The sequence below is a fragment of the Dendrobium catenatum genome, unplaced genomic scaffold, assembly GCF_001605985.2.
Source record: "Dendrobium catenatum unplaced genomic scaffold, ASM160598v2 fragScaff_scaffold_1038, whole genome shotgun sequence".
Classification (NCBI taxonomy): domain Eukaryota; kingdom Viridiplantae; phylum Streptophyta; class Magnoliopsida; order Asparagales; family Orchidaceae; genus Dendrobium; species Dendrobium catenatum.
The window spans coordinates 2,655,641-2,672,299 of NW_021319500.1; positions in this window are offsets into that span (position 1 = coordinate 2,655,641).

A 16,659-nucleotide genomic window follows, 5' to 3' on the forward strand; every position below is an offset into this window, starting at 1 on the left:
ATAAAACTTTAGCAGAAACTATGCAGAGATGAATATGGTTTCTTTTGGGCCAATTTTTTTCCTGTTTTATTTTACAGGCTGCAATCATAATTTCTATTTGGCATCTTCTTTTTTGTTGCTTTTAAAAAAACATTGTATTAGTTTTAAAAAACTATTTATTCTACGACAAATTTACAAAACAGTAAGAAAATCATTCTAAATCCTAAACAAAGTCTTAAGTATTACAAAGAACACTGCTACACTTCTCAAATCAAGACACAAAAAAATTGAGAGAGTTGATAACCAACAATGTAACACTTTTAAAGAATGTCAGCATATTACTAAAAGTTGGCAGCATGTTAATAAAGTCATCAGCATATCACTAAGACTTAGTTTGAGATAGTTTTCTCACAGCTTTTTAAAGTTACCTTTTAGTAAAAAATTAATCTTTTTTGTATTCCAAAGAAGCGGTAAAAAGAGCCGTCCCAAACAAGCTTTTTAGTTGCAACAAAAATACAAGTTGCGAGAGAAACTGAGATTTACTTATTTGAAAAACTCAAAGATGCAGTACTTGCACTGAATATTAAACTGTATTCTTCAGATGATTTCAGATCCCTCTACAGCAAAAGTTTTTTTTTAATAATAAAATTTCTTTGATATAATAAGAGGGAACTCTAAAATAGATCTCTAGTAAAAACTTGTAATTAAATTTACTAATATATGATGGAGAAACCCGAAGGAGCTGGAACTGAAGATAGGTCTCTGAACCAGAAAACTTATAAAAAATGCCGACTTGAAGAAACGATCCATATATGTCATTAGAGTTCAAATAAAAAAACAATCTTTATCCAAATCCAAGTTGAATAAATCATCATATATGAATCTTAAGATCTTGATATAAACTGTAAGTTACAAAGAATACTTTAGAATAAAGGTGTAAATAGCAGGTAAAAAGACACATTTTATGAGCTGAGGCAGCCTAGTATATATGAATGAATGATTCTAATATATTATATACAAAAAAAATCGTCACACTTGGTACCAAAAACTTGAAAATTCTAATCAAACATGACAACAGATCTGAGATTTCCGCTGAAACCGTGCATTTTAACTTGAATTAATATGGAGAAGAAGCAAAAATATTGCCAACGAAAGAATTTAGTACAGAGAGATAAGAAACATTTAACAGATATCCAAACTCAGTTTCACCAAAAATGGAAAATTGATGAGTACCCTAATAAGCTTCTTCCCTTAACATTAGTTTTCAAATGGGATTTTTTTTTCTCAGTTTTTCATCCTCTCTTTTTGCTGCTAGGGCTTCGCTCTAACCGCCCTACTTACCGCTCACGACAATTGTTCCGGTTTCGGATTTATTGTTGCCCTTTGTCTTTATTTTGATTTTGGGATGAAGAGGTTCTTGATCTTGCTGCCCCTTTCGAATTCGCTTTGGTCTGTAATTTTTTTCAGTTGAACGCCTTCTCTCAAAGCTATACAAAAAATTTTCTTCAACCTTAAACTAAGCGGTGAGTTTTCGGTCACCCTTCTGGATCGATGCTAAGCATGTTTTGATCAAACTTAATAATGATATGGATTACAGTAGAATTTTTGCTCATATAACTTACTTTATTTTTAATTGTTATATAAAGTTGATCAAATGGTTCTCTTTTTTTGACATTACAGTGGGTTCCCCCATTATCCCAATCTTGGATTTCTTTCCCTAACCTTAGACCCATTTGTTTTCTCCCCGAATACTACACGACTTGGGATCCTTGTTTGGTAGCACTCTAAAAACTGATAATGCTACTTCTATTAGGTCTTATCCTTCGGTCATTCGGGTGTTTGTTGAGTTAGACATAACTAAGTGATATCCATCTTCAATATGGTTGTGGCCTGAAAAATTCGGTTATATTCAACATGTAGAAATGGAGGAATTTCCTCGTATTGTGATCACTGCAAGTCGTTTGGGCACATGAAAAAAAGAATGTATCCTCCTTGATCCTCATTTAAGTAGGGATTCACAGACTATGGCTACTGTTATTGCTGCATCTACTTTGCCTATTCAGAAAAATAATAATGGTAGTAATAATATTAACACTCATGGTATTATGCCATCTCCAGATAATGCTAATGATTTGCGGTTAATGATGGTAAGATTAATTCTATGGAAAACTTAGTTCCTTCTTCTAGATGATGTGAGAATCAATTAGCTAGCTTTATCCCTAATAGAGATCTAGTGGAACACCGGCTTGGCTATAGTTTGGAGAATGTGACCTTTGGTGACATTGGCAAAGGGCTTCTTGCCAACTATGGATGGCTCCTGTTATTTTTAGTAATTGTTTGGATGTCTCGAACAAGGTGCCTATAATTAACTTATCGATTTTCCCTATCTCCCTTGAAGTGGTTATTAATCTGGATAGTGGGAAGCATTTGTTGAACTTGAATTCTATAGGTTTTATTGATCACTCCGATTGGAATTTCTCTCAATCGAGTGATCATTGGGGTGATGGGAGGAATAATGATGGTATCCCTAACATTTTGATGGTAGATAGTAATTTAATCATTGTGCAACTGGATAATGAGAGATTCACTATGTTTTATAGCAAGAAAGGTAAGGAAAAAAATTTCAAGATTTTTGTTGCTAGGAGTAATCGTTCTAATGCTCATTTTGGTTAGCCCCTTTTGTTTGGTTGTGGTTGTTCTATTTTATTATTGATTTTTCTTGCTCTGTGCCAGATGGCTTTTCTTTTGGTGATTGTTGGTTTATCTTGGGTTGATGTTCTAGTTGGTTCCTTTGGGTAGTTTGGCCTTTTGTTTAAGGTCTTTGGATTCTTGTCAGCTTGCTGGTCCAGGGGTTCAATTATGTCGGAGTTGTTGTACTTTTTATCTCCTTTGTTTTGTGACGGTTGTGGTTCCTTCATCCATGGTGCCTTTTGCTCTATCTTTTTTTTTTTCTTTATGTTCTTCATTGTAATTTAGTAGGGACCTTAAGCTATTATGTTTCTTATTTATTTTTTTGATAGTAGCTCTTTGAGCAATAGTGGCTCGAGGTCCCCTTAAAAGACCTTGTAACATTTTATTATATTAATGCGTAGGCCCCACGACTGATTTTATCCAAAAAAAATATTCAAATGAGGTTTTAGTAGACATGCAATGACAAATTAAGGCCATTCCTATAGAGGTTCCTCTAAACATATCTGATTCATTGTGTTCTTCCTCCTCGTCCTCCTTTTTGGTGTTTCTAATCTTGGTATTTCTTTTAACGAAGATATGGTGGTTGGTATGATCTCTTCTTTATTTCCTTCTTTTTCCTTCACAAAAACTATAGTTAAGGTGGTTCTTGTTGTAATTTTTTTCTAAGGATGTTTTGGAAAACTTGGTTGTTCTTTTTGAATTTACTTAGGTAGGAAAATTTCCTATGCGTCGGCCAAATTTAGATGTTATTCGTTAGTTTTTTGTTAACCTTAATCTTTTTGGTTTATTCTCTGCTGGCCTTCTGGATACCAAACATGTTGTCATTCAACTTACTAATGACTTGAATTATAAAAGGGTGTTTGCAAGAAGAGCTTACTATATTAATAATTATCAAATGTACATGTTAAAGTGGACTCTCTTCTTTGATATTAAGGAGTCACCTATTGTTCATGTTTGGATTTCATTTCATAATCTTAGGTTACATCTATTCAACCCCCAAGTATTACATGCCCTTGGCTCTATTTTTGGTTGCCGACTTAAAATTGACCAATCCACTGCCTCTCGCTCACATCCTTCTGTTGCCAAAGTGCTTGTTGAATTAATTGGATATTACCAAAAAATACCCAAAAGGAATATGGTTTGGCCCTGAATCATTTGCTTATATACAAAAAGTTGAATTTGAAAATGTTACTATTTTTGTAATCATTATAAAATTCATGGTCATACTTCTGCTGAGTGTTTTATTTTACATCGCCACTGGAGAAAAGAGATAGCCAAAGATATTGGTAATTTCATGCCCATTAATGTGCCTTCTATTGATATTAATGATGTTGACATTTTTAAGGCATTTGTGGATCCTTCTAATGTTATTCCTTTTGATAACTCTAAACCCGTGGAAGATATGGAGGAGCCTTCTTCCTCTATTGCTGAGTCCCAAACCATACCAATGAGAATATTAAAGCTATGCTTGAAGCTCAAAATTGTAATTAAATGACTCCTTTTGTAGGTTTTGATCCTTGTTCCAGTAGTATTGATGTCTCAATTTAATGCCCATAATTTCCATTCCTATTTCTGGGGATGATACGTCTTGGCCTAATTTAGAGAGCTTGCATCAGAAGGTCATGCTTTCTAATGAGGATCGTGATGTTCCTCTTATGGTCTCTCTAAGTCTTTTTGGGAAGAGGGAAAGCCCTTTTCTAATGATGGCAGTGTTTTTCATAAAGACGTTGATTTAAATGTTATACAAATCGTCAAAGGTGTTTCTTTTCTTACTTCGGGTAAGAAAAAGAGAGAGAAAAAAAAAAAGGAAATGACAAGAATCTATCTGACATCGCTAGTGGCTGTGGCTAGTTCATGATTAGGTTACTTAGGTGGCCTCCCTTTAGATCTTCCTTTTTTATTTTATATCTTAATAGGGATCATTGGCTCTTTGGGTTAGGTTACTTAGGTGTCCTCCCTTTATATCTTCCTTTTTATTTTATATCTTAATAGGGATCATTGGCTCTTTGGGTTATTTTTGTTTTTTTCTGTACCTCTTTGAGCATTAGTGAGCATTTGATTCATTTAAGGACTTGTAATCATTTTATTGATTTAAAACATTAGCCCTTCATTGATTTTTTTTTTAAATAAAAATCTTCGAGTTGCACAAATTTGAATGAAAGCAGTCATGTAAAATCATAATGTTAGCCAATATTTTCAACATATGAAGGAGAAATAGAACGAAGTACTTTTTAACTCATGAGGTGAGGTCAAGGCCCCTCAATTTTTTTAATGTAATATTTTGTGAGGACAACAATATTAAAAAAGACATAAAAGTTTACATATATATATATATATATATTAATTGCTATGACTCAACCATACATATTGTTGTGGTTGTCAATAATTTTGAAGTATGTTTTAAATTTGAAATTATTTGTTGAGATGATAATGCACATAATAAATGATTTTTTATTGAATTTTAAAAGATTAGGCTTTGATTTTCAATGCTACCTCCAAATGAAGTTTTGATAAAATTAATATAATAAGCTAAATTGACATCCACATAGGTTCATAAAAATTATCTTTACCTAAGAAAAACCTTTCCTTAAAGACTATGGATATTATTAATTGCAAAGAAGGTTCTTGAAACTTTATAGGGAATTCAAGGTAATGCCTACAAACACCAGTCTCTCTCGTTATTCCTCTCTCATCATTCTTTACATCTCATCACAAATTACCTCCTGCTCTCGACCAATCCCCTCATTTTGAGATTCAATTTTTAGTTTAGTAAATTAAAAATAACATTCTTTTTATTCCCTTATTACCTTAAAAGGAAATGCTTCTCCAATAAATACTTTAATATGTCCCCTAAGTTGTACAGGGGACCTCAGAGTAACTTTGTAAGGTTACCAGGGAGATAAATAATAAACCCCCTATAAAAGTTTGTAAGATACCTAATTTTCCTATCAAATCATGCTTGTGAAATAATAATTTTTATTGGTGGTTTTTCTCTGCTCTTCCTTAATTACTACCTCTATCTAGATTACAACACAAGCCAATTATGGATTGATTATTATTGTTCACCTCTATGTAAACCCCATGATTAATCTAATTGAATATGGCGAAGATGAGGGACCTGACTTTGCATAAGTTTGAACAAAAATGCATCTCACAAATTAAGATTACTCAATCACCATACATTTCATGAAACAAACTGTAGTGATGAGTCCAAAATATTAAAAATATCTTGAATAGAGATCAATATTGTCTCCTTCCCACTGCATGAAGCTGAAAAATAAAAATTTCCTATTGCGAATCAAATTAAAATTTTTCCTATAATATCTCCCTCTGAATTGTCTGCCCCTCCCATCAAATTACCATATAATGCGAATCTGATTACACCACCTAATGTCTTAACCCTTTGTCCCTTTCTCATTTAAAAAAAAAGAAGATAAAAACTAGAGATTAGCCTCAGCTCAACCACTCTTGTAACACCAACTTATACAATAAATAGAGTACTTATTGATCCAAATAGGACCTGATAAGAATTCTAAAGATGATTGGCTTATTTAATGTTTCGAAAAAAGATACATAGAAATTGATTTGGAATGAAAATTTGATAATGATATTTGGCCTTAATTAAGGGCGTTGTGGTGCTAGTGTGGGGAGAGTTGCAGAGTTCTAAGCACTATGTATAAAAGAAGAAAAAATAGAGTGCTTAGGGGAGCAGTGGCGTTGCAGTGCTGGGGTTGCGACACTAAAGTCTCGAGTTAGGAGAAATTTTTAGAGAATGCAAATTCTTGAGAGCATAGTGACACTAGCCACTTTCTATATTTTTTATAAAAATATCTAATGCCACCTCCTCTAACCCCATACCACATCATTTGGCCAGGAGAGAAGAGAAAAAGAATGGGAAGGAGAAGAGGAGAAGAGGAGAAGAGAGAGGAAGAGGAGTTGAAGGCCATAGTGCTAGTTTCGTCTATCGATCTTATTAGGAAAAGTGTTCCTCTCCACAAAGGTGATCGTTAAACTACGTCTATTTTTAGTGGCTTTGAATTGTGCATGATTTGTAAGTTTTGATTCGATTCGAAAAAAATAAAAGATGTGATATTTTGATTTTTAGCAAATTTTTACCGTGTAATTTTTATTACATTGTAAAGCTATCATTTTGCTTTTTAAACCTTCATTGGGTGATCAAGTCATTAAAAAAGAGTGCATGTTCAAGATATATCTAGATTATTATTCAAAGAAAAGGTGAGATATTATTAGTAGAATTCAAGTTGAATTGCTGAAATGGAAGAATGCATCAAGCCTATTGTGTGATAGAAAAGTACCCCTCAAAATTAAGGGAAAAACCTATAAGATGGTGGTGAGATATGCAATGCTTAGTTTATGGCGCAGATTTTCGGCCATTAAACGAAAAACATAAAATTAGTTTAATGACCCAGTTAGGAGAGTAGATGTATTAGAACTGACCTATGTTAAGAAATGTATAGGTAAACCTTAAAAGAATTAATTATGAAGTGTTAAAAATAATCTTTTTTCTTGGATTTAAATAAGCATTTGACTCTTAATAAGACACCATGTGTGGAGATAAAGATTCATATAGCCAACCCCACATAATGGGAGCAAGGCTTGTTATTGTTGTTGTATTTACTAGAGAACTTTCTATTTATGATAAATGAGCGTGTATATGTTAAAGCAACAAATTAAACTTGCACCACTCATTATATGGAGTACCTTCTTCATAAGCATTTTGCTATTTCAACAAGATAATTGATGTTCAACTGTCTTCTTAATAGCAATATGTAATAAGAAAACATAAATTGCACTAATTTATTTTAGTGTATATTGATTGATCGACTAGTGTATTGAATGATAATGCTAATTGAATAACAAAATAGTTACTATCTTCTATTACAAATGAACCTCAAGACATTATCCTCCTTAATCTGAGTTGGGGCGGCTTCAATTGAGATCAAATTATTTTATATCCACAGTAAAAGATTAAATAAGTAACTTCTTTTAACTCTAATTAGTCTTTCTATTTGGCTACAAAATACATATGCCAATCACTAAATTTAGATATCTCAATAGATTATACAAGTACTGTGAAGTTTCTTCTGAATAGCAATATGAGATGAGCCAACATAAGCTACACTTATTAGATTTTGATCAACAACCATGTTTAAAATAAGTGATTTTCCCACCTATGCAATGCTGTTTGGTGAAGCTTATAAAGAAAGTTAATATGTCCCTATGAGATGACACATTTAAGGGCATGGTGCGTGGCTAGAGTAATATGATAAACAGTGATGATTTAGTTATCAATATATTTCACTTATCTATGGATAATTTAGTTTCCAATGAGAAGTTTTGAAAGGCTTTCCACCACTTCATATGACTGAGAAGGGGTGTTTATAGGATGTTAATTGGTATGGATAAATTATATATAAAAACGAGTAATGAAGGTTGCTAAGATTCAACAAAGAACATAAATGCACTAAGAAGAATATTTCATAAGAGTATAGTCTATTGCCATATATATCTTATGCATCACAACCATAACATAATTAATATCGAGAGGAATGCCACATAATATATTCAATATTATGGTAAAGTGTCATAGTAGATTGAAAGATGCTATATTACAAAGAGTGATTTACAGAAGCACGTACTACAATAAGCTTACCTTGTATTTGATTGAAGGTGGCAAAAAAGACGTTTAAACCATCATATGATATAAAAAAATAATAATAATAACTTTGGTAATAAATTCAATGTTATACTGAATTTTTTAAATTAATCAAAATATATGATTGTCTAAGCCTCAGATGGTTTGGTCAAATAAAACGACGGCCTTCCGATGACCCGGTTAGGAAAGTAGAGTTATTAGATTTGACATATGTTAAAAAAAGGTAGATGTAGACCTAAAAATACTTGATTAGAGAATATTAGAAATGATCTTTGTTTATTATATTTAAATGACAATTTGACTTTTAACATGACACAATGGAGAAAAATGATTCATGTAGCCGACCCCACATAGTAGGACAAAGGCTTGTTGTTGTTGTTGTTGTTGTAGTATACGATTGTCTAAGCCCACAAGCTATAGCTAGCATTTATCTAGGAAATTTTTTCACAACTTGGCTCTCTTAAAAGATACAACAATTTTATTAGACTATTGTTTCTTGTTGCTTTTAAGATATTTTTGGATGATTAATAGCTTTTACAATCATATCTATTAGGGTGGTAGCTATAACAAAGTTATTTGTTCGATTTTTTTTTTCAAAAGAGAAAAAAAAAAACTATAATACCACAATAACATTAACAAAAAAAAACTAAAATCATATTGACCGGTCGAGTTCTATTGTAACTAATATTCAGTCAATAAACTCATGCAAATGCTGGTTGGCTAAGTTTATTACATGCTTCTACTCATTTTCAACTATAAGCTCATGGTGATTGCACATAGCAACATTAGTTTGCATACAGCTTCGCTGACTTGCACATAACACCGTTAACAATAATATTTAGCTGCTTTGCTAAGTGAATTGAAAAAATGGCAGATAGTACTTAAGCACAACATTCATCTCGTACTGGAAATGCCTTGCATATTTCATATGGCAATGAGGCGCCCAAGGCTGATGATAGCTTACACTAAGCACATTTGTAACTTCTATCAAGGCAGTGTCTGCACACAGCGCAGCAGGGCTTGTGCACAACACCAATACACCTCCAATACAATTGCATCTTGCATTGAAGTATTCCATTTTTCACAAGTAGCATCGACTTCATCAGCACCATTTCACTTCACCAAGAAGTCTATTGATAGGAAACACTTAGAAGATCTCAAGTGATTCCTGACAATATTCGGAACACATCGAGAAAATGCTTCCAAATTTCAATGAAAAAAAAAACAATAATTTTTGTTGCAATAATCAAATATATGAAAGAAAATAGCAAGATGCAGTTGATCCTCAACTTTAAAGAGGAGGATCGATTTCTCCCAAATTCTCTAGACGCTGCTAGAGCCCAAAGGAAACTAAACCTAAGAGATCCCAAATTCAAGATGCCCTAACCCTAGGAAAACAAACTATTTAATGCATACAAATCAAAAGGAAAACCCTAAACAGTTCCTACATTCAAATTTTCCTTTCAAAACCCTAAAAAATCTTTATCAGAAAGCTCCTTGGAACCTGGCAACTTGATAGGTGTCCACGGGAGGCGGAGAAGTTCCGCATAATTCGCGTCTGGGCAGGTCCCATGTGGACTGACTGGACCGGTCTAACATCTATCTGCTCCACCTTTTTTTTGACATTTCCCCAAAACTTAAAGGTTAAGGATCTTTTCCTGGATTTCAAAAGTTGTTGTCAAATAGTAGGAGTAGGTCATTGAGCCTCTGGATCCAAGAAATCTCATAAAAATCTTAGAAATAGCTAATTTGGAATGCATAATGAACCATCAATCTTATCAGGAACCTCAATCGATAAGACATGTTCCTCGCCTTTCCCAATAACTTCAACACACCATTTGATAGGAAGTACTTGTAGATCTCAAATATTTCCTATCAATCTTCAAAAAACAACGAGCTTTATCTACAAAATCCACACAAAATCATAAAAATAGTAGATAATTTGTACTTGATGAAAGCGAAATGGAAAATAGCAAGATACACTTGATCCTCTATTCGAGAGGAGGATCGATCTCTCCCAAATCTCTAGATGCCGTTAGAGCTCAAAGAAAACTAGACCTAAAAGATCTCAAATTTTAGCCAAATTCAAGATGTTATAACCCTAGAAAAATTAACTATTTAATGCATACAAATCAAAAGGAAATCCCTAAACAGTCCCTACATTCAAATTTCCCTCTCAAAACCCTCAAAAATCCTTCCTAAAGGGCTCCGATTGGGCGTTCGCACCGCCCGATCTCCGGCTCTCCGCAGGAGGCGGAGATCCTGCCTCTGTTTGCGAAACGCGCGCCGGTCCCATGCGGACCGATCTAACACATTTATTACAATCTTCTTCTAGATAATGGACTAAAAAACTTCAGCAAGGCTTTGCATATATATTTAAGGACTGTGTAATTTTTACCTTTAATTAACGCGTAGGCCCCTCCGTGGGTTTTCAACAAAAAAAACAGTGAAAAGGGTTCAATGAGAAATCTCCTTGCCCAGGCTTTTCTCGTAACATTTAGCTGGCTTAAGTTGGGCTCAAGACTCCCGCTATTCAAGAAATATGAATGGATTTGCTTCCTAACTGCAGGCAATTCCAAACTGATCTGAAGCCTATCTAACGAGTTCGTTTTTTTTTTTTTTTTGCTTGATGCTAGTTTCACTTGCTTCCAACGGCTCTTTGAGAATCCAAAACATTTCCTAAGTTAAAACTTCTCTAAGGACTTTTCTAGCGTCTATATTGATTCCGAAATCTGATCAAACGGGTAATATAAAACCTAAGTTCTTATACATTTTTTCTTCAGCGGATTACCATTAATAAAACATATGAAAAATCATTTTCTTCACTTCTAAAATACTCATTCTAAAACCTTTTCTATACACACACACACACACAAAATAAGAAAAGAGAACCGAGCATTCTTCCTCCTCAAAGCATACAAAACAAAACTTTCACATGTTTTAAAAAAAAAAAATTAAGTTTGTCATTTTGTGTTAGCTCCTTTCAAAGGTAAACTGATTACCAACGTAGTTTGTGAGTGATTTTTTTTTTAAATATCGTAGGATCTTATATATATATATATATATATATATATATATATATATATATAATTTTATTTATTTATTTTTTAAAAATCTTAGGAAGGGCTTACATGTTAATATCAAAAATCAGTTATAAGTCCTTACACAGATTAATAACCAACTAATGCTCAAAGAGCTACAATCAAAAGGACAAAAAAACTAAGAGTCAAAGATCTCTATCTAATTAAAATTCAAAAATTAAAAAAAAAAAGAAGAAAATCTAGATAAGGTAGGCAAGAAGCCAAACCCAAAAATAAGGAGAAAAGTTGATAAAATGGTGGAGCAAAAAGAGCACAGCCAAAAAAAACCTGCAGTCATACTTGATCACAAACCAAAATATTTATGAGAATGTAGTCCGGAGGAACCTGGAAGGAGACTTTGTGCTCTATATTATGCATGATAGTTGTAATCTTATTTTTCAATTTTGCTCTTAAAGTTTAATTCTTGCATTAAAAATAGCTTTAAGAAGCATTAAAAAGCTGCCCCAAACAAAAACTTTGTAAGTATATCATAATTTCATCTAACTTAGTTAATTTATGCGTTCAATTATGAGTATATTAAGGTTGTGAAGATTTATTGACCCACATGAAGTTTTAAAGTTCAACCAAAGAATTGGTGGTCAAAGCATACAAAAATCTCTTATCTACTCTATTTACTTAATTTACTTCTTGCACTCTCTTAACATTTCAAGCTATTCACTTGCATATTTTATTTTGTGATATTTACCAAATTACTGTCAAGCTTGTTATGTGTCTGCACACTTTAATTTGTATAACTAACATGCACATCATTATTTTAAAAATACATAAGTTTATGTTGAACAACCCCAAATTTTAAGATTTTAACTTTTTTTATCAAATCTTAAGTTGAATAAAGTAATATATAGATTAATTTAAGCTCGCAGAGAAAGATATATATTATCAATCAAGATCTTTGTTGAGTAATATAACATAGGAAAGCACGATTATGTCTTAAGTTTATACTAATTATGTTAAAGAAATTTAAAATGGTTTACAAACAAAAAAAAAGAATCAACTTCTTCTCAGAGCTTCAGATGAAACATTACAAAAATGGCACCTTTATATACAAAACCAAGTGTATAAAAGAATTAATTGAAAGATTTGAAAAAGAAGAGTTTCAAATTTAATAAAACACCAATGAGTCAAACTATATAAGTGTTTTTAAATGAATAAGAAAAATTAATCAATTATTAGTTTTAGAAGAGTATGGTAGGTCTACTTTTACTCAATTATATTTGTCATATGTATTTATGCTCATTTTCGTACAATATCACAAAAATTTCATCTTATAATATATACATATATAATATATATATATATATATATATGTGTGTGTGTGTGTGTGTTATTCCATGTGGATATTTCTAATAGAGTGCCTATAATTAATATTCATATATCCCTTATTTTTGATGAGGCTTTGTTAAATCTGACTGGCTTATTTCCTGTGACTCTTCCGCTTACAGTGGGACTGAAGGTCCTGAAATTGGTTCTCATGAGGTGCATCGCGTTAGAGATGGTTTTTCCAATATGTTGACAAAAAATGTTAAAAAAAAAAATTAAAACTTGGCTCAACCATTCAAATATTCTAAGAGTATATCTTCTAGATCTAATGTTTCTATTATTTAGCGGTGTTGCTTAATTTGGTGGTGGCTTTGGTTGGGTTTTGTTACCTGGGTTGTTTCTCCTTTGTGCCTTCTCTGGGTCATCCGGGGTTTGGCTTTTTGGCTAGTTGCTTTTCGTTTCTTGTTCTTTTTGGTAGATGCTGGTTTACTAGGCTTTTTGTTGGTTGGAGGTGTTCAATGTTGGCTCCTTCGGGTGCTATTTGACTTAATATTTCAGGTATTGCTTCTTGGAGCAAAGCAATGATTTTTTTGGTCTGGCTTCTTTCCTTAGTGCAGTTGTTCTCTTTGTGTTGGACTTCATTGAAGCTCGGCTGGGTGCATTATGAGGGTTGGCTACATCAATAGTAGAACAACATCCAACTCAAGGTGGCGGCTAGCAGAGAGAGATAAATCAACATCCAGAAGAGCCAACATAAAGTACAAACAAAAACCACGAACAAATCTTAAAAAAGAAAGGCTTGCACCCAGATGAAAAGAATAATCAACAACCTACAATCCTATAAACAACCAGCACCTGCAAGATAAGGAACAGACCCCACCAAAAGCCAAAACCAAAAGGAACAAAAAAACAAAGATAAGGCAAGGGACAGCAAGCACCAAAACCAGGAACCCTCATAAAGACAAAAGAAACCACAAGCAAAATAACACCATCCCGAGCCAGACCAGGAATAAAACCAACATCCAACTAGATATAACAAGACAAGGAGCACCAAGTGAGAGCAGGGAACACAGGAACCAACCAAAAACACAACCTAACAAAGACGCAAGCCTAAACCTAACAAAGCCATATGCCCAACCAAAAATAAAAAAAAAAAAACAAAATGAAACCATCACGAACAGAGAAGAGCCAAAAAGCACCAACAAGCAAAGCTAAATTTTAATATGAGCTTTAGAATGTGAAGGTCTTCCTAATGACTAATTGAAATTGTGTATAATATACATACATACATACATACATGCATGCATCCATACATGTTAACTATGTGTATAACTACTTTATGAACCATATTAAATGGTCCCCTATATTTGATATCAATAAGGAATCCTGCATCGTGTATGTTTGGGTCTCTTTCCCTAATTTAAGACCTCACTTATTTTCTCCTAGAATCCTTCATGGGCCAGGATCCTTATTTGGTAGACCCATACAAATGGATTATGCCATATCTTATGGCACTAGGCCCTCGATTGCTAGGGTTTTGGTGGAGTTGGATATATCCAAACATTACCCGAACAATGTTTGGATTATCCTAATGAAAATACCATCGTTTCTTCTGCTATCCAAAAAGATAGACTCTCCTAATGGGTCTATAGTTTTACTTATGACGGGCATTATTATTTCTGAGATCTCACTAAATCATAATGATGTTATTCATGGGCATAATGTGGATGGAGTTTCTCCTACGGATGGGAACACTATGGATGATGTTAATTTTATTGGCGTTTCTCCTAATAATCATGTTATGTCGTTTAACTTGGCTGGTGTGGATGTTGTTGGGGTCATATTAAAGAACATGAAACTTATTGTCTTTTTGAACCTGTGGATGGTTCGAGTTGCTTGGATGTTTCTAATAAGGTGCATATTATTAAAATTTCTTGTTCTAATTTATCTGATGATGCTTTGATTTCTTTGGGTTTGGAGAAGAAGGATTTGAATTCTTTTTTCTATTGGTAATTTTGTTGATAATTCCAATTGGTTGAATGATCCGTCAGGTGTTAACAGAAATGTTGGGGAAGTTAACATTGGCAATTATCATTATTTATAGGAGGATATCAATTTGAATGTTGTGCAAGTTGATATGATTTTTCTCACTATCGAAAGTTTAATAAAGCTGTCGGTAAATATTGGCGGATTACCCGTGGTCAACCGATAGTAACCCGCCGGTCTAGCAGCCATTACCACATGGGTTTTTTGACGGCCGATAAGCCGCGCGCGCCGGTGATTAACCAATGGTTTTCCGGCAGTCGCTATGTTGACCCCAATACCTCAAACCACGCGAGAAAAGATCCAAACTGGTGAATAAAGCGATATGAACCTCGTGATCGGGAGGGGTAATTAACTATAGGGGCTTGCGCCTATAGGAAACCAGAACTCAGATTATAAAGTCCTCACAAAATGAGGGCGAAATCTCTGGGTAGTGTCTTATCTACAAACCCATTTGCCTTCCAAAATTTACCTCGGAACTTAGCTCGTTAAAACTCCCTCGCCGAAAAAGAAAGAGCGAGCGGAGGCCGGGGCCGAATTTTCGGAGCCCACACGCTAGAAGTTTGGCCGCCAGTAACACCGGCATTTTTGACGACCAGTAAGCCGCCGGAGATTAACCGGCGGTCACTAGTGCTATGACCGCCGAAAATTACCGGTTGTTTATGATGCCGAAAAGTTGTCGGTAAGTATAACGACTGGAAATGGACCGACAAAAATCGTTTCTTACACGGTTTATTCTAGCGGTTTTCTAACTTCCAAAAAATTGCCTGTATTTTATGAAACCGCTGGAAAAAAATCGTCGGAAATGCCTTAATTTCATGTAGTGTCTACTGTTTTAGGGAAAAAAATAAGAAATTTAAAAGTAAAAATGTGGTGCATAACTTCAAGTACTAAAGTTCCTCATAATGTTTTAGTCTCCTTTTTGGTTTTTCACTAGGGTGGTGTATTTGTGTTTGGGTTATCTTTTCGGTGCTGACTCGTTCTCTTTTTTGTTGGCTTCCTGGGTTCTAGTTACACGGTGAAAACTTTTTAGATATCAGGATATCCTTGCTTTGTGCTATTTTTTTTAATATAAATAGACAAAACTTTCATAAAATATATATTGTTAAAAATAAAAGCAGGATAAATATAATCTATTTCTATTCGGACTATTTCTCTAGATGGCCAGACAAAAGAAAAATGCCTAAAAACACACAAAATAGACTTTCACTCTCAAAATCTTTTCTCCCTCTAGTTGGCGATCAACTTGTGGATATGAGTTTTTGATACAACATTTTTCATGAAATTTGGTTTTTAAGAAAATTTGGAATGTAAGGCTATGACGCTTAAAGGCCAATGTTATTATGCTCCCTAGAAACCCTAATTTTTATTCAAAATACAGAGATTCTAGTCCTGCAACGCCTAGAAATCTAGCATCACAATGCATTTAGAAACTCTAAATAAACTATAATACATATAACATAATCGAATGATCAGAATTTTAGATTTCAGAACTTTCCCTTATGTCTCCCTTCCCGGACCCAGACAACGGAATCACAAAGGATTCCGACCACTTATAACTCCCTTCTGATAGCATACAATAATCAATTCATACAAATCATCTCATTTCAGAAATTCAAAAATCGTACGAAAACTCAGTGGCATAACGGCATTATACGGAATTTACACAAAATTCACAAATCCAAAAATTTACTAAATTACCACAGAACATTCACAACAATATTATAAGACTTTCATTGTACTGACAAAATATTTTTCAACATCCTGATAATTTGCAGTTCAATTAAAACACCGCAGAATCCTAAATGTCAGGTACAAATCTTCCAGAAAATACTCAAAACGTGCACAATTACCATCTCAGAGACATACCAAAAGTTACGCGATAAAACCTTTGTCAAGAGAAAATAA